This window comes from Micropterus salmoides, unplaced genomic scaffold (assembly GCF_014851395.1).
Source record: "Micropterus salmoides isolate LMB-PRFRI ecotype aquatic unplaced genomic scaffold, ASM1485139v1 Ms_hic_scaffold_8, whole genome shotgun sequence".
NCBI lineage: Eukaryota > Metazoa > Chordata > Actinopteri > Centrarchiformes > Centrarchidae > Micropterus > Micropterus salmoides.
Window position 1 is genome coordinate 36435560 of NW_024044570.1, and position 25361 is coordinate 36460920.

At 40.1% G+C, this 25361-nt stretch overlaps 1 pseudogene; it reads right to left on the minus strand.

Moving 5' to 3' along the window:
- LOC119894384 overlaps positions 1-25361 on the minus strand; it is a 309889-nt pseudogene that overhangs the window by 33192 nt on the left and 251336 nt on the right.

Genomic DNA, 25361 nt, shown 5'->3' on the forward strand with positions numbered 1-25361 from the left:
ATTAGTTACACCGACTGAGAGGTGGAGAAGCTGTATACCTGAGTATTGGTAAAACCACAATAAACCTAAACTGAACGTTACGAAGAAAACAGTGGCAGGTCTGATCTACTGTAGCATTAGCTAGCTGCTCCTGGCAGCATCACTTTAGGCTAACGTTAGTAAAAAAATCGCTCCACATTTGCTTTTTACCGTTACATCCTTTCTTGCAGGCTAAATCAACAGTGGTACACAGGATAGTAACATGGGTGGTGTTAGTTGGTGAATTAATGTGGAAAGCGATATAACTTTGCACCGGATAACATTAGCAACTGCTTGGCGTTAGCCTGCGAGCTAACGTGACTTTCTCTGTGTGTCTCCAGCTTTACTAATGCTCACTGTGTTCTTACTCGACATCATCTGAACCTGTTTGGTCTGATGGGCTTCAGCACCTATATTGCTGTTTTGTATCCTTACATTTTCTGGGAGCCGGTTGTTTTTTGTGCTAGTGGACTGCATGTCGTTAGCTGCCGTGTTGTCGCTGTAGTCAGAGAGGCTTGGGAGCGCGCACAGGGCTGAATCCGACCCGGATACCTCACATTAAAAGCAGAATAGTGGCTGATTCAAGCAATGGAGAAAACAGGCGTGTGCTTCATTTCTACGTGAGTTTTGAGCACATTGATAATAAGGCAATGAAAATTTGATTTATTAAAATCAAAAACTTACATATTGCCCCTTTAACAAAACGTAGGTTCACTTCACTTTGACTTTTAAGTCTTCAACCCCTCAGGTGTGAGTACCTGAGGATTTCGATTACAGAACAGTTAGTATACTATAGGGACCACTGGACTCCACTGATTAATTAAACTTTATTAATAATTCATGAAACATGCCTCTCCTGCGGGCAAAATTGGCATGGTCCTCATCTGGGGAAATCTGGACTTTTCCGAATGCCTGTAGAACTCGGACAGTGGGAACTGCTGGTGGTGAGTATTATAATGTCGCATTTTATTAAGCGCCAACTGCCCATCCTCCTGTACTGTGATTAACCGCTCATGTTTTATGTTTTATTTGTACTTTCTGGTGAACCTAAAACTGGTTTGTGTCAGTGGGTGTGAGGAAGTTGATTAGTGGCTAGTTTGTGCTGCAGCTGAAGTGAGTGTTCTTTGAATGAATTTCCTTTGCAGTATATAAAAGTCAAAGTCAGGCCAAACTGAATGACGCATCATTTACCATGTAAAACCATTAAGGGTTCTGGATATATTGACACACACTGCTGTTCTCTCTGCTCACACACACACACACACACACACACACACACACACACAGCTTGTATTTCTTACCTTTACAGCTACCAGCATCTTGTCCTTGGTGGGGCTTAGGTTGTAACATTCAGCTAGGAAGACTTTGCCGAAGGCTCCTTCTCCGAGCTCCCTCTTCAAAATAATGTCCCTCCGTTTAATATGCTGAACATCTGAGAAAGACATAGACAGAGGGGGCTGAGTTAATATCCATCCAAAACGTTTAAAAAAAAAGCTGTCTGCACTTTGGTGGAGCCTGTTACCTTTAATTCCACTTCACTTAAAGGCTCAGTTCAACTAAATTCCAAACCTCACTGTCAACAGTTTTCATTGGGACTACTTTCAACTACAGAAACGGGAAACTGTTGTTGTGAATTATCTGGGGCATCCTGAAAAATGTTTCCGACGTAGTGCTTATGTTTGATTCATAAAAGATACTGAGCATAAAAAAACTTTCTTATGCATGTTCTATCTATAAATCTCAAATTAACTTAAAATTGACAGCACCTGCCTTACAAGCAGCGATTTCCCCTTACATAATGCCAGCACGAATGAGGGTTTAGTCAGGAACAGCCAAGGACCAAAAGAGAAAAGCTAACTTTGTGGACGAATTAGTCAGTCGACTAAATAGTGGATTGACCCAAAGCAAAACACATAGCTTGGGAGTGATTCCTATCACATTTTGCTTAGAGAGAAGCGCATTTCTACGTCAAAGGAAGGTTTTAGAAATAACTACTTAGATGTGTTTATCTGTGTATCGTCAGTCCGTTTCATAAATGAGGCCACTGGAGTAATCTGTATTTGGGAAGACATGCTGCAGTTGAATGTTTTGAATAATTTAGTTTTATTGTATACATTCACTGACAACCCTGATTTGTGAGTAACTGACCTCAACTCACCCCTCTGTTATCTCAAATGCAAACCCTTGCATTCAAAAATAAAACCTGTTTCTGGGAACAAATGAACACTACAAAAATATAATTCGGTCTTTAACCATTTCTGGCTTTAATGTGGAAGAGGTCTGTGACAGGTTTCATTTTGATAGACTTGACCTTTAAACTGTATCATTTTTTTAAATTACCACTGTGAAGTCTTTTTTTGCCAGCATCTGACTGTTGTTTACAGTAAACACAGTTCCTCCACTCTCATTTCTCCAAAAGGAAGGGAGGGCTTTGGAAGGGGGGTATACTTCAGTTGTGTGTGTGTGATTATCATTCTGAGTGATTGTGTGAGTACGTCGGTCTATTTGAAAAATCACGGTTGCATGGATATGTACTGCATGTTCATGTCAGTGTGTATTTGTGGAGAGGAGTACTCTGAATATACCTGAGCCACTGTGTGTGTGTGTGTGTGTGTGCGTGTGTGTGCCTGTGCGTGCGCGTGCGTATCATGCAGGCTAATTAGTGCAGTTACAAATAGCCAGGGTTAATGTTGTCATTAACACAGAGGCAGAGGGGGCAGTCACCTGTCAGCAATAACACACACACCCACCACCGCCACAGTTTGTGTACCTGTGTGCCAGCAAGTGTGTCTAAAATGTGTGTGTGTGTGTGTTAACACTACACTGTAAGAATATCCTTAAATGCACACTATCTTATGGTGGAATTATCTAAGTGTGTGTGTGTGTGTGTGTTTGGAGTGTAATGTATATGTTTCCATGACAACCAGCCTCCCAGTCTCTTATCTGAATGTTTTCTGTTAAAATTCAGCAAATAATATACCGTGGATTTGATTTCCTCTTATCAATTCAATTGAATTCATCTGCCTTCTAGAAAGAAATAAGGTAAATAAGTATCTCCTGTCGTACAGCTGCTTCTTCCCCCTGTGAGACCCTTAAACCCATCACCCATCCTCAGCACTGCACCATGTAAAATTGTTTTATTTCTTTGACTTGTTATTTATCCACCTATTTACTGTATCTAATTTTTGTATATAACATTTGCATAAAAGAATATCCAAATTCATCTCATTATACAACCCTGTGTTGTAAACTGATAAATAAATCTATCTTTCTATCTATCTATCTTCTATATTTATAAAAAAAAAAAAAAAGACAAAAAAAAATCCCCCTCTCACCCCTTGCGGGGTGGTACGTGTCAACCTCAAGCCCAAGTCCTCTACCAGAGGAATGGGAGTTTCAGGGTTCTGCGCAGTATCTTAGCTGTTCCAAGGACTGCACTCTTCTGGGCCGAGACCTCTGATGTTATACCTGGAATCTGCTGTAGCCACTCTCCCAGTTTGGGGGTCACAGCCCCCAGTGCTCCGATTACCACTTGTTGCTCTTACTTTCCACATCTTTTCTAGCTCCTCTTTCAGCCCTTGGTATTTCTCAAGCTTCTCGTGTTCCTTCTTCTTGATGTTTCTGTCACTTGGGATTGCCACATCTATCACTGCAGCCTTCTTCTGCTGTTTGTCGATCAACAAGATGTCTGGTTGATTAGCCGTCACCAGTTTGTCAGTCTGGATCTTGAAGTCCCACAGGATCTTAGCTTGGTCATTCTCAACTACCTTAGGAGGTGACTTCCATTTTGACCTTGGGACTTCCAGCCCATACTCATGCCAGATGTTCCTGTACACTATATATTTAGACTCCAATGCTACGTTATTTTGGAATATGTTAGTATTCATGAGTTTTACTCTAATCTATGGAGCCAGTGAGTTCTTGTAAACATTCTTGTAAGACTCAACCCTGTAAGATTTCCAGAGAACACATCTGTTGTCTCCCTAACAAGGACAGTTACATGTGAGAAATAACTAGAGCCAGAAGGTCATTGAAGGGTCAGCCAATGACTCCAAATTAGACCTCTCTTACTTTTCCCTGTAATAAAAGTTAATGCAAGATTAATATTATGTTAACCATGTTTTCATCATTATGCCATGCCAATTTACTGCTTTTTTTTTATTTTATGATATTTATTGGCATTTTTTGGTGGAGCAACTTCTACATTTCAGTGGTTGTTAAGAAAGTGCTCTCCCTCAGTCACTGAAAGATGTCCATGGAGTGACTGAAAGCACCATACGCTCAAGTCTACTCAAGTAGATTCTGTAGCTATACAAATGTTTTTGTTTGTGGTCATTTTCAAAAAGACACCCTGTGATTAAAAATAATCCAGGTACAATTCACCTCAGTTTATACAACCAAACTCTAAAATATGGTGTCTCTCTACACACACAGCAGTTTGGCAGCCCAGCTGAGTAATAAGTCCTTGAAATCCTTAAGCATAATTTCATCACAGGGGTCTAAAACTATCAAAAAAAGAATTCATCTTTTTTAAATTAGGCATAGGGCAGTGTGTTAAAGGGTTGAAGACATGCATTCAGTTATCTGCTGCTTCTTCCAAAGTTGTTATTTAAAGAACCAAAACATGGTTAATAATGCTGTTTTATATAAGTTAAGTGTAGGGTTTTCACTTTAGGGCTTCACTCACTTTGATGTTAACAATATCACTAAGCCCTCGAGGTCCACAACATTTCATACATACAGAACCAACATTACTCAGCAACCAATAAAGTGAGTTGTTATGATATTTGTTCAGATACAATACGAAGAACCATTGATAACAGAATCATGGGTCTAGTAAAAAGCTATTTCTGCAAAATTATTCAAAACTTTGGCTGGGAGGTGCTGTCACCCCTGGCATTCAGGCTTCACAGCCCTTAGAATTGTTTATGAGTAATTCCTAATGTGTGCTGCTATTGGTCTTTGGAAAGTCGGGGTTAACTGTTCCTTAGCCCCCAGAGGGACATGTATGTGAGATAGTGAACAGAGATTCTAGCAGAATGGAATGAAGCTTCAAGCCATGACAGATGCAAAAATTCTAAGCAATGTTGTTTTCTTTTGCAGCCAGACTGAAAGCCTCTGTGGCTCTCAGAGATTAAAATAGTAATTACACTGCAAAATATTAATAATATTAAGTGTTAAACGGGACGACCGACATCATTATTATTTTTGATAAACTACATGCAAAGTTTTGTGGATCGCCGAAACTTGCACCCATATGTGATTGCTGAAAATATCATTCCAAAACCATCTGCTGCTGCTACAGGCTCAGCGTTTCTGGAAAGTCTTTTTCACCAGATATTAGAAACACACCTCTGAATCACTGCCATCCTCTTTGATTTGTTCAGTAATTCGTCTCGTGGTGAGCTCATCCATGACTATATCCACCCGAATGCAGAAGTAATGGACTAATCAGAGATTTGTAGGTGGGATTAAGAATGTCAATTAGGGTTTCTGCAGGTTTCACCTTGTCAAATTTAAGAATTGTTAAGACCTTTTTAAGACCACTATGAATGAAATTTCAGACCTATATCACAACATCAAAAAAGAAACAAAGGAAATGCAGTCACAAAATTACTTGCAGAGTAAATAAATGTATTCAAATTAGGGTTGGGTGATATCTACAAAATTGGCATCTGACGATGTCAACAATTAAACATTTGGATGGATGATGACATTCATAGTCTACATAATTAACAAGCTGCCATGTGGCATACCTGCTGCTGTGAAAAGGGATCACGGGTGGCGGCTTTATAAAACATAAGATACTGCTGATGGAGAAACTCAGGGGAGCAGACAGGGAGACAGAGCGAGGCGGGGAAAGCCTGTTTGCAATGAGAGACCAGAGGTGAAGGTGTATGTGTGAGTGAGTGCAGGGAGAAGTTGAGGCAGGTGCAAACCAGGTACATTTAAAAATAATAATAAAAATAACGCACGTGGGGATTAAAAAATGCTTTCACAGGGCAGTAAAATATTAAGATGGTATTTTTGTGTGGAGGGTTTGGGGGTCCTCCCCCAGGAACATTTTTATGTTTTCTAATAAAGTAAGTAAATATGCAATTCCACATAATTTTGGTACATTGTTATTACCACATCTGTGAATAATAAGTTGGAAAATCTAGAGCAGATTTTGAATAAACTACACCCAAAAGCTAAATTCTAAAGAAGTCTACTGGATTTGAATTATGACCATTAAATTATTGAAAAATTCATGTGGTTAGTTTTGATGCTCTCCACACTCATGGCGCACCAAGCAGTTTTGAGCTTCACCACCTTATAATGGCAGGAAAACACTGTTAACATGACTTGCGGCAATAACACAACAGCTGCGTGTTGGTCTTTATAGTCGTAATACAGTGAATTATATGTTAGACTAGCGAAAGAAAGAACTACAACAGCACGGGAGGAAAAAACATTCTAAAGCGCTGCGGGAGCATTTTGATGAGTATTAGAGGGAGCATTACATGGATGTTGGAAAATTAAGACCTGTTTAAAATAATTTAAGACCTAGAACACAAACTTCTGTGAATTTAAGACTTTTTAAGGCCTTAAATTCTGATTTTAAAATTTTAGACTTTTTAAAAAACTTTTTAAGATCCAGCACAACCCCAGCCATCTTCCTTAAAAACTAGCTAGCTACATCCATGAAAAAATGGCAGGGAAAGTCTGCCACAGAAATGGAGCTGATGGGCGCAGCTGTACAGGTTGCTGTAACTCTTAAATTTACTCTAAAATATTTCTGTGATTCTTGTGACAAACTGCTCCTGGCAACTGTTACAGCAACTTCTGAAAGTCGACTGAAAATGATGTGGGTGGGGTGGGTACGTCACTTGCTACTCGCAGCAAAATAAAACAAAAAGCCTGCTACTCCCATCAAGAAATCAGTTAACATGAAAACAACGTCAGGTTGAATGAATGAATGAAGCTGATATGAAATGACAATTCAGTCTCATTAGTAGGCCAGATATTTGCTCCCATTCAGACACACACTGTTCTTCCACAGCAAACTTGCCACAAACTGCAGACACAACATTGGAAGCATACTATTGTCTCAAATCTCATTTTTTTTAACCTAACATAAAGATTTCCTTTAAGGACTTGATGGGGGGAGACAGTGGAGCGAACTGCAGACATGTACAATGTGCATACTACACTGGGTGTTCACACATGCAGACGGCGTATTTATACAGTCTGGGCAGAGCTGCTGTGGGAGTCTCTCTCACTTGATGTGGGAATGTGGTTAGGCCCATCACAGTGTGCATGAAACCGAGCCGGAAACTGCTTGCAGCTCTTGATTAAAGATTTTCTCTTTGACCTCTAACTTTTAACAGTCTGTTAAAGTCGTCCCAGTTTCAGCTTGTACTACTTGTACTGTATTCTAGCTGGCAGTGCTGTGTGCACTGCTGAATGTCTTTAGCACAGTGGGGGGTGGGACCACACACGCACACATTCATCAAAATTAATACAAAACCGCATTCAAGCAGATATATACATGTACAGCAGGAAAGGCACCCAAGGGAATACACATCTTTCACTGTACCCTCACCCACAAACACCCACACCCACACAAAGGTTCACTGAATGATTTGACCGTTCCGCTACTGGGTTGCAATTAGCAAGACTATAATGAGCTCTGGGACTCCCATCGTCCAGCAGCATACTTATAGCTGCTATAGAGGCTCTGAGGAAGGAGATGACAGCAGAGCAAATGGCCCCAGAAAAGGACCTTTCAGTCACTTCAGTAACACTATACTTGAAGTGATTTTAATGCATTTTATGCACATAATGACAAATGGAGATGGTTTAGTCACATGGTAACAGAAGAAAAAAACTCAGCTGTATCGTTAATATATTGATATTATTGAAATGTGACAGTAACCCATTGCTGAATTTGATGTGATGCTTTCTCCAATATTGTGCCAAGTAAAGGTAGATGTGAAAGAGCTGTTACTGGCATTACAAAATACAAAAGATGGCGGCTCCTGTTGAAAATGATACCTCAAATTAGAAACGTGTACATCAATTGATAAATTTAGGTTATATAGAAATAAAAAAAGAGTACTACACAAATGGTTCAGACGCTGTGACTCAAGAGGTAAAACAGCTTGCCTGCTAAGTGAAAAATCAGCGGTTTGATCCCCTGTTCCTCTAGTCTGCATGTCAAAGTGTACGTTGGCAAAATATTGAACCCCAAACTGCTTCTAATGACACACCTAAAAATGCACAAACTTCTAACGGACGCTGAGCGCTTGTTTTTATTTCTTGATGACCTCTATGAGAGACTTGAGCCAGGTGAGGAAAAAGCGCAGGTCAGGCAGAATCCAGAAGGTTTTGCATGGGACGACGTGGCGTCCCTCCAGTCACAGAGTTTACAGCCCATTCCAGGGTGGTGTCACTTTTCCTGAGGTGTGTCTGAAGCACTTTGAAAGTGAGACGAACTGTTGTGCCGACCTGAGAGAACTGTGTGAACAGTTTTGAAAAAGTGAACTCGTATAGAGAAATGCGGCTGTGTATTGTATAACTGTAATAAGACAGAACGGAGGGCTGTGTGTCTCGGTGAGAAACAGCATCACTGTGTTAGAATTACCCAGACCTGACTAAGATCTGGTTTGGAGATAACTTAAATTATGAGAAAAAATTTCATAAAAAATTCATAACAGTTATACAGAAGCACTCTTGTGTGCATAACCCCATATGATGAAGATGATGAGGGGTTTATGAACATGACATGAAAGGAAGAAATACAGTTCACACACACACACACACACACACACACACACACACACACCACAGGAAATATATAGCTGATGATTTTCACACAAGGTGACTCTTGTGATGGATCAGCATCGCCATTGGCAACGGAATCAGTAGTGTGTGCTTGTGTGTGTGTGTGTTTTCGCCCAGGGGATTTGTTGAGATTTATGTGGCTGTAAAGGCAAGAAGTGATTTGCTCCGCTGCTTTTGCAGAATGCTATCTGTGTTCAATAGAGACAGGGAGAGGGTGGAGAGAATAACAGACAGAGACAGAAGAAGGAGTGAAACAGAAATGTGCATGTTACATCGGAGGGGCAGGTCCCTAACCCCAGCTCATCCAGCTCCTATGAGGTTTTTACAGAACTACTATGGCTGAGACCCACGAGAAATGAACTTGCTGAATATTAAAAAAATAATTATTGTAAATTTGTTACAATGACAAGGTGCTCATATTTTACTGTAGATTTGGTTAAAAAGCAATTCACTATCAGGATTTGATCCATTCAGTACGAAAACATTTGGAAAGTCTAGAAGCGCTGCACGATTTTCATTTTTACCCCCATTCAAGTTAGTGGAAGGCTTAACTAGAAGTTAAGCCAGGGGCCGGAGGAAGTCCACAAAATGGAACATAGAAACCCCACCGCCAACTAGCGTTTTGGTGATGTAATTGCAGAATGATGCATACGTCAACGCACAAGTTTAAGTGCTCACGCCACAGCATGGCTACTTGACCCAAGTATAAATCAGCCTTGAATTTTACTTCACTCCAAATAACTCCTCCCACATCACAAATACTTTCAAATGGATTGACTCTGGGCCAGAATGGTGCTGTCATGATACTGTGAACAAATCCACTGACTGTGACCACTCTATTCTGTAGAGACTGCTAGTATTCAGATAGGGTGCCAGTCAGAGTCTCAGTCTGACAAACTTTTTCTATACAGCCAGCAACCCTACGAAGGAGTTAGCGCAGCAACCAACCCCTTCAATTAGTAATTTAGTCTTGGCTAAAGGTTTCAGGTAACAAAGCAAATGAGGTTCGTCTTAGCTGGGATCAAAGGCTGTGTTAGCAAAAGTTTTTTTGGAGTTCATGGTAAAGTGACACATATTTTAGTTAAAGTAAAAACTTCACATTTTACCCACCATCATAGTTGAAGGTAAATATAAGTCCACATCCACTTGCCTGATTTGCACAATGAGACGCAGAGTTCTTAGACCTTTTCTGCACATAGAAAGTTATTTGAATTTAAAATGCTATGGTCTATTCTGATGGTGACAGTAGTAGTTGACAGCGCTGTTGTTGAGTGAACAAACATTTTTGAAAGCTTGGTGATTATTATGAGAGAAACCAAAGCATGGTTTATTTCAGTTGCTGGCAGCAGATTTTGTGTTCATTTTATTTGGAGTCAAGGAGCTCATGAAGAAAGAACTGCTTATTAGTTGAGACTGCAATTGGACCTCATATGTGTGCTACAACAGGCTGACGTGTAAGTGAAATCAGGTTTAGCAGTCTACACGGACCACAACCTTGTCGTGTTTCTGCTATCTGAGACTTTGTTATTGCAGGTTTACAGCCTTGGCAATTTTAATATTATAGGAACGGCCAATGTTATAGCACATGCATTGTCCCCTTGCTGTGTTGATGCCTGGATTTACTGTACTGTATATGTCTTCTGCCTTTCTTCTTAAATTGCTTCTCTGGTACCAGGGTTGCTGAGGATGGGTTGGGGAAGCAACTCACTAGAGGGTTTTTTGTTTTTCAATATTATTTAATTCACTGAAAAATGTTTTGCCTTTATGGATGTTGGCAGTAATATGACTCATACATAACAGAGAACAGGCAGAAACAGGACAAAAACAACATGCCTTGTCTTAGTGGGGGGGTAGTAGCTCAGTCCATTGCTTGGGAACTGTCGTCTCTCCGATTCAGGTCCAGTTTGGACCAGTCAATACATAATGTGCACTGGTAGCTGGAGAGATGCCAGTCCACTTCTTGGGCACGGCCGAGTTGCCTTTGAGCAAGGTACCAGACTCCTAACTGCACAGGGCACCATCCTATGAGGCCGTCCCCTCACTCTGACATCTCTCCATACATTAATGCATGTGTACAGGTCCTGTTAAAATATGAAATTTCCTCCAGAGGGATTAAGAAAGAATGTCTTCCTTCTTACTAGAGCCCGACCGATATGGGTTTTGGGTGGCTGATGCCGATATTAAAGTGGAAAAGAGCTTATTTATGAGCCGATATTTAGATGTTGAAAACGATGACCTGCAACTTTGGAAATTTAATTTAACTAAAACTATAAACAGAGCTGGTATGTCTCTTGACTAAACGTTTCACATGTACATCACACAAAGAGGAGCTACAGGAAGCCGTGTTAGATTCTTGTTCAGCTCACGTTTATTTACATGTCCGCTCTGGTTTAATCATTTCAGACACGCCGACTGTAACTGTAGACAGGTGGCTCGCGGATATATTTAGAATACATCAGAGACTCTAGTTTAACAGCTCATTAATGTTAGTACTTCTCCACTGATAAACATGGAATAATAGCTTTGTGGCTAATTTAGTAACGGGCAGCGTTAGCTACTGTAATGTTACGTACATGTACTGTAACGTTACGTACACGTTTCAGAAATAAATCTACAATCACGTCTATCAACACCCAAATAAAGTAACATTAAACACACTGCTGTGAGCCGGGAGGAGGAAGTGAGAGGGCAATGAAAAACGGGAGGGTTAGCAAGTCATGAATGTTTTCAGGAGAGGAGAAGTGATTGGGTCTGTTTTTAATATAATTATGTAAGTCATGTAATTAACGTGACAAAGACCTGACGCACTGCTAACACAGCCCTCTCCGTGTTTCTACATGCTGCAGTAGACTCCGGGCAGCTGATTGTTTTCTTTTGTGGTTTTCCTGGAGTAGTGTTGTTAACAGAGGAGTTACAGAGCGCCCTCTGGTGGGCAAGCTATGGAACACCGTTTCTTTATCAATAGTCATATATCTGCTACTATAAATGCCAACTAAATGCAATTAGCTCATCGCGGCCAATAATATTGGCTGGTCGATAATATCGGTCGGGCTCTACTTCCTACATTTGACTCGTTTGTAATGAGGAACTGACAAAATGCAGGACAGTAGGACAAAAACAGCTCACTTTCTGCACTTTCTGCTTTGCTCCATGTTGACAGGCATTCGATCTAGCAAATCACCTCTTTGGCAGTTCCCACAATTTGTAGATGGTTCCCAATACAAATTGTTTCCAAGTTTAATAGCATTTAAAACTAAGCAGAATTTTGTGGTTAGTTCAATTTTGCACCACAAACAAATTGCCCCAGAAATCGGTCGAGAGCGGATCGAGAAGAGGTCTTGGTCTTGTTGTTCAGGCAGTACCAGAGTTTGAATGACAATGTTCAACACAAGCCAACACAAAGGTGTGATGAACCAAACAGGTGTGAAAGTGTGCTTACTGTAGGCTTTACTGTGCTGACAACGTCTGTACTTACAGGTTGTGGGTTTGTTACAGTTGTGTCCATGTCTAAAGTACTGGGGGTTCTCTATGACAGGGATCCTGGTCATTCCAATCACCACAGCGTCTGGCCCGGCATCCAGCGTACAGGGGCTGATAATACCATGGTTCACATGATGAAGGGGGCTGGCAGAATCTTCTTCACCGCTAATCACTGCTACTGGTCCTAAAAAGACAGAGAGAGGCAATAATTATTATCTTAATATTATTATCTCTTTAATGTCAGAGACACAGACCTGTGGGTAAACAAAAAACAAAACTCGTGGCTTCAAATCTCAAGTCTCTGCATACAAATCTGTTTTGGAATTGGAAAAGTGGGATGAAATGACTATGAATGGGTGGAATGGGAGGCAGAGGGAAAGAGAAAGAAGAAGAGTTTGATGAGTTTAGGACAGTCAGTAAGCTGTCCATCTACACATCATCTACAAACTCAGTGAGTGCTCATGCTTTCACTAATGCACTCAATTACTCAATAAGTCAGCAAGGCTGCTGGGTAGTTAGCCATCTATGCCATCAATCCGCTAGTTAATAATAAATAATAAATAATAATCCTGATCATATTTAGAATCAGATATTTTTATCATTAACGAGAATCGTACACAAGATAAGAAACAGCATGATGTCTTTCAGACTAATTTGTCTGTAGATTACATAATAACATTTTGTATCTAAAAATTATGTGATTTACCATTTGAAAACATGTGAAAGAATACGAGAATAAGAAATGAGTGAAGAATAAGACACTCCATGATAGTCAGTAGATTGATCAGGAGAAAATGCAGGAGATAACTTAGTGATGTAAAGACCTAGAAAGACCTACAAGTGGCCCTAGATTCCATTCAAGTATGTAAGTAACAGCCCTCATGTTACTGGCTGTGTTCCTGACTACTTTAAACAGGCCAGTAGTGTCTGTACTTTGGTTATGTTGATTTGATGGAGATGGTGATTGTTTTGGTGAGGCCAGAGGAAGGGTTACAGAAACTATGGGGTACGGGCAGAAGGTCCGGAAGCTGAGGCAGATGACTGGGACAGAGGACACGGACTAGAGATACAGGAGGCTTAGAAGAAGAAAAAGATGCTTAAAAGTAATCTCCGGCTTTTTATACCACCTGGGTTTTATTTTCATAGTTCACCAGTGTGAGTAAGGCATTGTCTTATTCATGGCAACAACTAGGAAAATCTGACTTTACCTTTAAAAGGAGTGGAAAAAGTTTAGAGGTGGAGAGTTAGGGGTTGGAGAGACTTTTGAGGTGGATTCAGAGCTTTACAGGTGGGGACAGGGCTTTAGTGGTGCATCAGTGGTTTGAGATGTAGAGATTGTGGTGCTTTAAAGGTAAAGGAGGTCTGAAAGCAAAATATGAGCTTCAGAAGCAGAGTAGAGTTTAGAGGACTGAGGGTAGGGGAGGGAACTGATGGGTTGAAAAGATGATTTTTGCAGGGCTTGGTGCTTTCAAATGCTCACCACACACACACAAACACACTAAATCACACTGTGTGTAAAATACTAGCTGCCTTTGCAGTTTTGACAAAACGTAGCACAAAAATCACTCACACTTATTCATGAAACAGCAACATCTGCTGTTAAACACACTGCAATGGTATCAAAGCACACAGTCACACACAAACACCTAGAAGAATATGTCAGTTCTCCTGTCAGTTAATAAATGAGAAAGCAGCACCAATACAGGATGTCCAAGAAGTCCTGATTTACAGGGAAACATAATACCATCAATGAGAATGATTTCTAATTTCTCTTGAGGCTTCTTGCTTTTTAACTCCCACTTACAGCACCTAAATGTGAAGAGTGATATCTTACAAGAAGCGTCAAACTGCGGTCACTGCAGGTCATCACTTCAGATAGCAGCCCTTTTAAAAAACTTATTTAAACCAGATGTGAAAATGTCCTCATTTCTCTGCTCCAGATGTTAAGCAGTGTGAAAAAAAAATGCTCAGCTGTAAAAAACAAACAAACTAAATACCAACAGATTCTAGTAAAATCTCTTCTCTGGAATCATAAACCTCCCTTTGTTAGTGTAGAAGTTAGATCCTACATGGGTTTTTTTCCAGACCTTGTGGTTGTAGTTGCAAATGTCTGTCTGGCAAAAGCCATTTTAACATTTATTCCTTAAAACTTAATAGTTGCTATTTAAAAAGCTACTAGTACTTTTAGTTAGTTACTAGTAACTATTCCATTAGCTACTGGTAACTATTTTTTATTTACTAGTCACTAGTTGCATTACATTACATTTTCTTCATTGAAATCAATGGTGCAGTTCAGATATCACCTATTCGTTAGTTACTTACTAGATCACGGGTTGGTAAACACGTCTGGCATCGGGCCAAATTTTTTCAAAAGATGGCGGGCCAGAATATATTCAATTGATTATTTACTGTGTGCCTTGTTAGGTCAGTCAGTACTGCACAGGCCTACAGAAGGGATTGTGTGTTCACTCCCCATGTGTGGCTAGTATTTTTTCTACCTTTTCAAAAAATTGATTATGAAGAAATCGATTTACATCAGAGTTAAGCATGTCCAGGAGTGTGTGCCTCCCAGCGATTGGTCCACATCAACCAATGGACGCTTATTTTCATGTCCTGCGTATTTCAACGCAGAGGAAATTCCTGCATTTCTCGTTTAGGAGAATCTTTTTCAGGGGTGTGTCAAGCAAGCCAGAGAATCTTTTGAATTTCCTTTAGAACTTTTCAGAGTGGAAGCTCTCAATTAAATACGACATAAAGTAATGCTGCTGAAATTTTGTAGGCACACTCAATAATTCTTTTTGCTGCTATCAAAGTAATCTGACCAGGGACCAGATATTATTGCTGGCGCGCCAGCTTTGGCCCCGGGCCACCTATTGCCAACCACTGATTTATATACTAGTACCTATTCATCAGTTACTAGTAACCATTCCAAAAGATACTAGTAACATTTGAATTCTTACTAGTAAATTTTCTTAGGTGACTACATTCATTAATGACTTGGTAAATGGCTTGTTGATAGTAACATTTTAATTGTTGGAAGTAAGAATGGAATAATTAGTAGAAGTTACAAAAAATTAATTAATCTCTAAGCAATTGTTACTGGTAAAATGGGTATAGTTAGGCCTACTAGTAGCTTTTAGCAACTATTAGTTTGAAAGAATAAATATTCACATGGCTTGCTATATATTTGGGCATATAAATCTTTGTGTCACCCTTTTGGATTTGTATTTCACTTACAGCTGGTTTCTTTACACAGATACATTCTGAGCAAAGGAGGACATAAATGAACTCTAAAAGTAGCCCTGTTTGCTTTAAAGCCTTGAATATACTCTGGAGTGGACGAGGACACGGACAGCTGCAGACCCTGCGGACGACTGCTGTTTATACTACTTTCAGGTGTCAGCTTGGCGAACACGTTCCGCAGTAGATCAGTTGGTCCCCTGGTAGCGTTAGTCGCTGCGCGACCTGGTGTGGACAGGTCAGCACGATCACAAAACCCCTCTGGTCTCGTACCCCATCTGACAATTTTTTGCGGACCCTCGCATACTCGCCAACGTGGAAAGTATAATCCTTGCATTATATGCACTTATGGAACCTCATTCCTGGAGATCTCCTTGGCTCACAGATCTGGTGTCCCCACACCCTCTTGGATCTTTCAAACTAGTAATGGAGCAAAAAAAAATACAAACTATTTACCATTTATTAGGAAAAGTGCAGCTTGATAAATTGGAATAGATTTGAATGAATCCTCGACATAAAGGGTTCCAAAAGACGCTCACTCTACCATAGATTCCTGCTTAGATTGTAACATGTCTGCATCTGCATATGGGGAAATATATTTATGCTAGGGTATAATTTCCATTTTTATACTTTATGTGAAAGTAATGATATAATTTTGGACTTTTAGTTGAATTTGATTTTCTCACTTAAATCTCTCTAAACTTTGACAGCTGCCAAAATCCAGATGAGAGAAGAGATGAGTCGATAAATTGGTTGATGAATTCATCTCTGTCCCCTTAAATTACAAATGTGTGCTCAGAGCAGCAGCAGAAACTCTTTCTGAATGTTTAGTGATCTGGGTTTTCCCTCACTGATACCCCTCTAATTGGTGGAGCCTGAGAAGAAGACAATACTCATGTTGTAAAAAGGATTCAACATGTTATATATGACTACTACTACTACTACTACTAATAATAATAATAATCTGATGTAGAGTTTTATTTATTTATTTATTAAATAAAAGATGTAAATACAAATTGACTATCAACTAAATATGAATGGGATTTGTTTGTTTAGTGCATTATAAAATTTTACATCTCAGGTTTTTTTTTGGGACTAGGCTATTATTACAGAATACAGCATAATGTGTTCTTTGCTAGGTTAATCGTGTGCACAAAATAGCATTCACATACTGATAGATATTTTTATTTAAGAACCCCTGACTTCACTGCGCTCTTTCTTTCCCAGTACACCCCCAGCAGGTCAGGAGCAGCACTATGAAGCAGAGTTATATGAAGCATAGCAGGGAGTCTGCTTTGTAGTCCACAATAGTGCAGTCCATTGGGAGCTGAAGTCACAGGAGGCCACAGAAAGGAAGTCAACAGTGTGGACAGCCTGCCAGTCCATCACAGAGCTCACAAACACAATCACTTTCTCACCTAGAGGAACTTTCAGACTCAAATCCATTTGAGCTGCTTGTCTTTGCCCTGGAAGCCCCGCATCAAGTACTGTGGGAACTCCGCAGAAAAGAGTGGGGTGGAGGCTGACCTGTGCTAAACTGCTGCCAGGTATACAAAGAATGTATTCCCACTATTATGTTCATGGTTCAGTTTGGTCCTGCTGTGACAGAATCAACATCGCACATATTTATCCCTCGCGACATGTCATCTTTGTTTGTGCTCTACAGTTTGTACAATCATTAATTACGTTATACAACACTCATATTCATGACAGAAGTCCTTGCAGCCTTATAAATTAACATAAGCCTCAACTGTACAGTCTTGTTTAGGTTACCAGTTTCAGGCTCCCGGTGTTCCATGCTGGCTTACACCATTAATGTGATGAGTAGCACCTGTGTTTCACCAGCTATGACAAGTCATAATGTCTGCTGAGTCAATCTAAAATTATTGCACTACATTTGGTCTCAGAACCTCCGTGACGCATTATCCAAAGATATAGTTTCCCTTGATGGCATCGCCCTGGCCTCCAGCACCACTGTGAGGAATCTTGGAGTTATCTTTGATCAGGACATGTCGTTTAAGTCTCACATTAAGCAAATTTCAAGGACCGCCTTTTTTCACCTACGTAATATTGCGAAAATCAGGAACATCCTGTCTAAAAATGATGCAGAAACTAGTCCATGCATTTGTTACTTCTAGGCTGGATTACTGCAATTCCTTATTATCAGGCTGCTCGAAAAAGTCCATTAAGACTCTTCAGCTGATCCAGAATGCTGCAGCACGTGTTCTGACAGGAACCAGGAAAAGAGATCACATTTCTCCTGTTTTAGCTTCTTTGCATTGGCTTCCAGTAAAATCCAGAATAGAATTTAAAATCATTCTTCTTACCTACAAAGCTCTTAATGGTCAGGCACCATCTTATCTTAAAGAGCTCATAGTACCTTAGAGCACTGCGCTCCCAGAATGCAGGGTTACTTGTGGTTCCTAGAGTCTCCAAAAGTAGAATAGGAGCCAGAGCGTTCAGCTATCAAGCTCCTCTCCTGTGAACCAGGTTCCAGTTTGGGTTCAGGAGGCAGACACCATCTCCACATTTAAGAGTAGGCTTAAGACTTTCCTCTTTGATAAAGCTTATAGTTAGGGCTAGCTCAGGTGAGTCCTGAACCATCCCTTAGTTATGCTGCTATAGGCCTAGACTGCCGGGGATTTCCCATGATGCACTGAGCTCCTCTCTCCTCTACTTTCTCTCCCTCTGTATGCAACCTCATCCCATTATTGCATGTTACTAACACAACTTCTCCCCTTTCTGGTAGTCTTGTGCTTTCTCGTCCCTCTCCTCTCTCCTATCACTTCCTGCAGGTGTTTCTGGCTCTGGAGCTGTGGAGTCTGGATCTGTGGTTGCGGGTCACCTGCTGCCCCTGTGTTCCTGCTCGACACCCTCTGCTGCAACGACTATTGTTACTAGTCCTGTTGTTATTATTGTTATTATAATCATTAACATTACGACTATTACCATCAACACTACTATAAATATCTGTACCATTTTTCATTTAGTCTATAGCAACATCACCTTTACTGTCTGTACCTCTGTGCGTATATTGTAGGCTGCCTTCCATCTCTCTCTCTCTCTCTCTCTCTCTCTCTCTCTCTCTCTCTCTCTCCTTCACCCCAACCGGTCGAGACGGCAGATGGCCGCCCACCCTGAGCCATGGTTCTGCTCGAGGTTTCTGCCTCTTAAAGGAAGTTTTTCCTTGCCTCTGTCGCCTAGTGCTGCTCTTGGTGGGAACTGTTGGGCTTCTGTAAATAACATCATAGAGTACGGTCTAGACCTGCTCTTTTATGAAAAGCGCTGTGAGATAACTGTTGTTGTGATTTGGTGCTATATAAATAAAATTGAATTGAATAGAACAGCAATATTTATTTTTCCTTTTCATGCACATACAACTACTGTAATTTGCGTGAGTTTTGTTGTTAGAAAACTTAAAGATGTTTAAGATGTAATAGGTAATTCAAACAAGAAACAATAATTAAACAAAAGCCCATTACATTTAAGGAATACATGCTTGTTTGTCAGATTTTTAGAATTTTCATATGTAGGTATCAGCATGTGCCTTATTGGTCAGGCTCTACAGCATCATAAAGCTGTTTCCCAGGGACCAACAGATTCATAAATTGATTAATTCTCATTGCACTCTCTGTGCTGGATTCAAAGCCATAAGGACCCCTTAATGGTCAGGCACCATCGTATCTTAAAAAGCTCATTGTACCTTATTACACTGCGCTCCCAGAATACAGGGTTACTTGTGGTTCCTAGAGTCTAGAATTAGTAGTAGAATGAGAGCCAGAGCTGTCGAGTTCCTCTCCCGTAGAACCAGGTCCCAGGTGGGTTTGGGAGGTAGACACCATCTCCACATTTAAGAGTAGGTTTAAGCCCCCCCCTCTCTGATAATGATATTACAAAGATTACGGTCTAGACCTGCTCTAAAAGTGCAATGAGATAACTTCTGTTATTAATTAGCGCGATATAAATAAATCGTAATTGAAATTTAAAAAAAGAATCTCCCTTGTATTCCTTGACCATAGTGGTTTTCCTTTTTGATATTACACTTTTTTTTATGTATGTTTACCTTGATCGTACCTTTTATCTGTATTTTCTGTTCACATGTTGGTAACTTCAGCTCTGTTTTATGGAATCCTCATTAGTGTTTCTTGTTGAGATATATATCTTTCCATCCCCTAATCAATTTTCTCCCTGGCTGTAATCTGTCATGGTGTTCTGTTGCAGTAATTGAATTCTCCCCTTGAGAATCACTACAGTTTTATCATTGCTGGACTCTATAGACTGTGTGCTATATATGTACACGCCTCCTCCCAGGCAACCACGAGTCCGCTGTTGTGTGTCGACACACCAGCTGAGATCTACTGACTACTGGAGTCGTTAGTGTTCTCTAGTGGAACCAAACACATCAGCCTGCTGTTAATATCACTGACACAGTCAACCTTCACAGCTGACAGAAAACAAGGAGGGATGTAGACAGTGAGGTGGTGGTGGGGGAGGTATTTTTGATGGAAATGGGTACAGGAGGACAGGATAGAGAGAAAAAGAAAGGGAATAAAAAGACATCAACCGATGAGACCGTGAATAAAAGCAAAAAATAGGGAATTAGATATGGAGAAAGGAAGGCTGGATCTCAGCAGTCATTGCAATTATATGCAGATATTTTACCTCTTTACTTTAAAAAAAAAAGAAACATTTATAACAGCAACATTTCAGACCAAAATCAGCTTATGTCAGTGACTTACTCGTGGATTTTGAAGTAAATCCGTGTTGAGCTTTTGCAACTTGAATTTGTTCTATTGGCCAACTACAAACTGTGTTATATAGACCTTTGGGGGAACAGAGAGACCTGAAGGGTCAAACTTGCAGAGAGCCCCACTTGCGGCCCCTGGATATTATAAACCTTGTTACAAACCAGAATACAAAAGGTGTGGAGGTACAAATCTAAAGTCTGTCCTGTGGGTGGTGCTAGAACAAAGGTCACAGAGTAATCAAAGGAATAGTTCAAGATTTTGTTATTTTCTGACAAGAAATAGCTCCAACTTTTTTTTTCAATAACAATATTGCAGTTAAAATGCAGGTCAGATCAGATAATCTTTAGATCTATTGGGAGTAACCATGTAACTTGTCGATAACCATCGTAATTAACAATCCAATCAAGAATCATTCAAATAAGCATGTAAATAACGCTTTTCACCAGCCACATTTTGAGCTTGAAACATCCTGGACAAACAAGATCGTTGGACAACTTTTTGTTTTTAAATTAAAATGATCCGTTGCTTATATTTAAATATTTCTTGTATTGGTGATAAACTACAACTGCTCATTTAATGAGGGAAAGAGAATGGTATGGCAAAAAGACAAGAGGTTTATGTCAATGTAATTGGATCTGGACAGAATATAATCTAACTGGTTGACTGGTCAGAATGTCAAGTGAAACTGTATTTTACACAAACATCCTATAATCAGTAGCACAGACAAAATCAAAAACAGAAAGGTTTCTTTATTTAGTTTGGACCTATCATTGTGCATTGTGTTTAACAGAAGAGCAATATCCGATCTGTACCAGTCTTTGTTTTTACAAATTAACATTCTGTGTACCTTCATCTCAGTTGATTTCCTATTCTGAAATGACAGAAAAACGGGCTCTTTTAAAAAAAAGGTTTTGTCTCTCAAAAAAAACCCATATCAAAACACTTTTTGACATGAAATAGAAATGACAGAAATAGGCTCAAAATCTTATTTCTTTTATTTGATAAGGGACCCCCTATCTAGGTTAATCCTGTGGCCATGTGAATACTCAAAGCGATAAGGCACTTAGGCCTACAACAACACAGCACATATGGATGACTCTACCTGCCCTCTGTAAAAAGTGATGGCAGCTTGTTGACAGTCAGAAGTTGCCTACAATTACCCACTCGCTCTGTAATCATAGATCTCATCAGACACATCTGCCAAAACAGAATGGGCAAACCATTAAAAATATCAATCCCTGACCACAGAAAAAATAAATTAGATATAAAGTATCCTAGATTTTTCATCACTACAAGACGAATTTTAAATAGGCTAAGCAACGTACAGACATGTTGACACAGTCTACAGCATGCTTGGATCACACTGCTTTCTAGACTGTCAAGCCACTGAGCGCCGTCTGGCGCCTGCATTTCTACTGCAGCCGGCAGTCACCTTTAGTTGTCTTGACACCGGAAAACAAATGCTCAGAGCAGTAAAGGCATCGAAGGGTAAATTTAATTGCGAGGGTGTTAGGCATAACCTTCAGTGCCTTTCGATGTGCTGTAAGAACCTCATAGATCGTCAGCTTTTGCTTCGTGGCCTCTCCTTCCATTTCTCATCTGTTGTGTGAACTCGATGCCTGCCTGCCCTAATGTCCTTCCTAACTTGCATATTGTCTGGAATTAACTACTAGAGTAAAGCAGCTACATTTTCTAATATGTGTATTTACTTTTGGATATTTAGATAAATAACTAGGCTGCATGCAACTGGACTCCTTGATGCATAACATATAGAAACAAAATAATTACAGTTGATTCATAAATGTTGTACGGGTCCACTGTGTGTGCGTGGGGCAAGCATTACGCTATGCTTTGTGGTCTATTTTCCTCTAAATGGGACCATAATTTAATAAGTGAACATAATTTTGGATTGAAGAAAACCTGAAACTAGCGATGAGACCATAAACTCATTATGAAAGTGTTTACTGAGGTAATTATTCAGCTGAGAAGTAGGGTCATTTTCCCATTATTTCTAATGGAATCGGACTTCTTTTTGCAACCAGAAGAGTCGCCCCCTGCTGGCTGTTCAATAGAATGCAGGTTTATGGGACTTCCACATTGGGTTCACGTTTCAGACCGGACGCTTCCCGCTTGGTTGGCAACAGTGATCTTTTCTGCAGTCATATGATCATGTATATGAATCTGAATTTCTTGCTGTAAGGCACTGTGGCCTCACAGCAAGAAGGTCCCAGGTTTGAACCCGGTCGCCCCGGTCTTTCTGTGTGGAGCACGTTCTCCCCATGTTTGCGTGTGTTTCACCCACCATCAAAAACATGTTAGGTAGGTTCTCCAGTCTGTGCCGTTTGACCTGGCACTGCATTTCAATCTGGAGTTGGTCCCCGGGCGCTGTACAGTGTATGTGACAAATAAAGTCCCTTTACCTAACCTTATGAATGCATCCGTAAAAATCATTGGCAAGATCAAGCAAATATGCGGGTCTCCTCGTCAGTCCACATCCATGAATTCTACCCACCACAACTGCATTCAGTTGGAAATTATATATCTTTTCATTATTGTTACTCCACAAATAAATATTCTACCTGTGGTGTACATTCGCTAGCTTTCACAGTGACAAAAGCGGGCGGCGGCAGACTGATGAGGATGCTTTCCATACTCTCTTACATGAAATAAACTTCAAAAGATGATAAAAGCATGTTGATATGATCTGTGTCTGTCAGATCAAGTCTAAGTTAGGGTCCTAGAAATGCGGCCCTGAAACTGCAGCTTCCACTAATGCAGCAGGAACAACACTATAGACAGCTTCAGGCCACCCGCAATGCAAAGGACAGTTTGAAACAAGATTTAGATTTTGTAGCAATGGAAACAGTTTCTTTCGTGGTTGACTCACTATATGACAATAATTCATAAGGAAACAAGAAAGTAATTTGAGAGAAAAAAAATTATGGAAAACAGCTCTATTTCTGTTTTTAAAACATTGTTACAGAGATTGATCATATTAAAGAAGTCCTGTTTTTCATTTCCCGATTTTTGCTTTAGAATAGGAAATCAACTGAGATGAAGGCGCACAGATTATTTCAAGATGTTTGACGGCAACATATTCTTCACCCACAGTTACTCTCAGTGGGCAGGTTGGGGATTTGGACATATGCTGAAGGGCACTCGAAAGAACTTGTGAGTTCTGATGGACATGTTGGCTGCTGCAGGGATCAGACCTGTGTCCTTCGGCAGTTACCGGACAACCTATGCTAATATTTAGTCCATGTGTCAGACAAGCCTGACACTAGGCTGAGCAGTCAGCTGGTAATGGTTAAGCAGGGACACAGAGTGACTGACAGAGAGACATGTGGGAATAATAATGGACAGCAGAATGTGAAGGAAAGACAAGGACAGAAAGATAAAAGGTGTCAGAAATTGTAAGGTAGACAGTTTTCATGGAGCATAAAGGTCAAAGGTTGAATCATGTTGGAAGATCAATGGGCAGACAGGCCGAGAGACTGGGAAAAAAGCTTACTGTGCTCTGACAGCCAGCAGACGTGCTGCCTTTCTAATTTACAGTCAGAGCTGTACATCTCTCAACCTACTTGGACATGATGCAATTTCAGAAAATGTTCTATGATACATTTAACAGGATATCTATATTACTAATGACTAATTCAAAAATGAGTCCACATGTAGTGTCTGAGTAGTGACAGGTGTAATAACTATAGTTAATGGTGCAAGAACCAAGAATGCCACAGAGGTAAAAAAAATAAAATAAAATTGATGAAGACATGAGCTTTTTGGTAGAGCAGATATAGAATACTAAGGAAATCCTAGTGGTGTTTTACAGACTTGTGCAGTGTGGTTGGCATGTATACAATAGATATGTTTAACAGCATAGTTTAAAGTATTTTCAATGTCTCTTAATTATTGATAAATTGAACTGACATGCTGTTTCAAATGAAGTGTGACTGAAGAGGTAGTGCACACACACATTGTCTGATACCAGAAAGGAATTCATCACTTCTCTTATTTTATTCAGTTACTCACATTCTAAGATATCAGAGCTGATTAAATGTACTTTAAGAACATGAAAAAATACTGAATGCAATAGCTAAGGAATCTGGGGTGTAGGCAGATTTGCCTAAAATTGGATGCATTCAGGGAGTTTTGCTTGTGTATATACATGCATACAGACAGCACTGACGACTGAGCACACATCCACAGACATGATGGTGAACTGTTCCTTTAACCAGTCTTACAATTGTTCTTCACTTACGTCATAATAACACAAATATTTTTGTGTTGACAGAGGAGGGTATGCTTTCTTAAGAATAATTGAATCTAAATACTGTTGAAACACAAACCCCATGATCATTTAGAATGATGCATTTGCTTGTGTATTTAAAGGAAAATCACACAATCTTGTGTAAGAGTGCAAAAATGCTGCAGTGATGCAGTAAGCATTACAAATGGAACTCTTCAAGGGCATCTGTACCCAATTACTTGCTCTTTTACTGGAACACCGAGAACCCTAATGGCTTATTGGAACTACCAGGGAATCCACTTGTAGAATAAAAAAAAATGTCCTTAGGTCATAGTGATTTATGCTGTAGTTTACAACACGACCACCCCCTCCATTTTCCTTAGTGCCCAATTAGTGCCACAGTCTTTCAATCACACTTTATTACTCACATTAATCTAATAGGCCACCAGTATTGATACCCGCTTCTTATTGGCTCACAGAGCAGTCAGACACACTTTATTAACTCAATACCTGATCAGCTGTTAGTGTCGCTCTGCTACTTGTTAGCACACTCCAAGATAAACCATTCTGAATGTCCTGACATCAGCATGCTTCACAAAGTACGGGCTGTCCTGCTTTAGTCAGTGATATGCAGCTTGGGAGCACATCACGCTGGATAATCGGGATACATGTGAATTTCACTGCAAAATGTCTGTGAAGGTTCTCAGTCATCCAGGTCATGGTTATCCAAAGAAGGTTAAAAATCGAGGGCAACTGGACTTGGTTGATACTGGAAGATGTTTCTTCCCTCATCCAAGAGACTT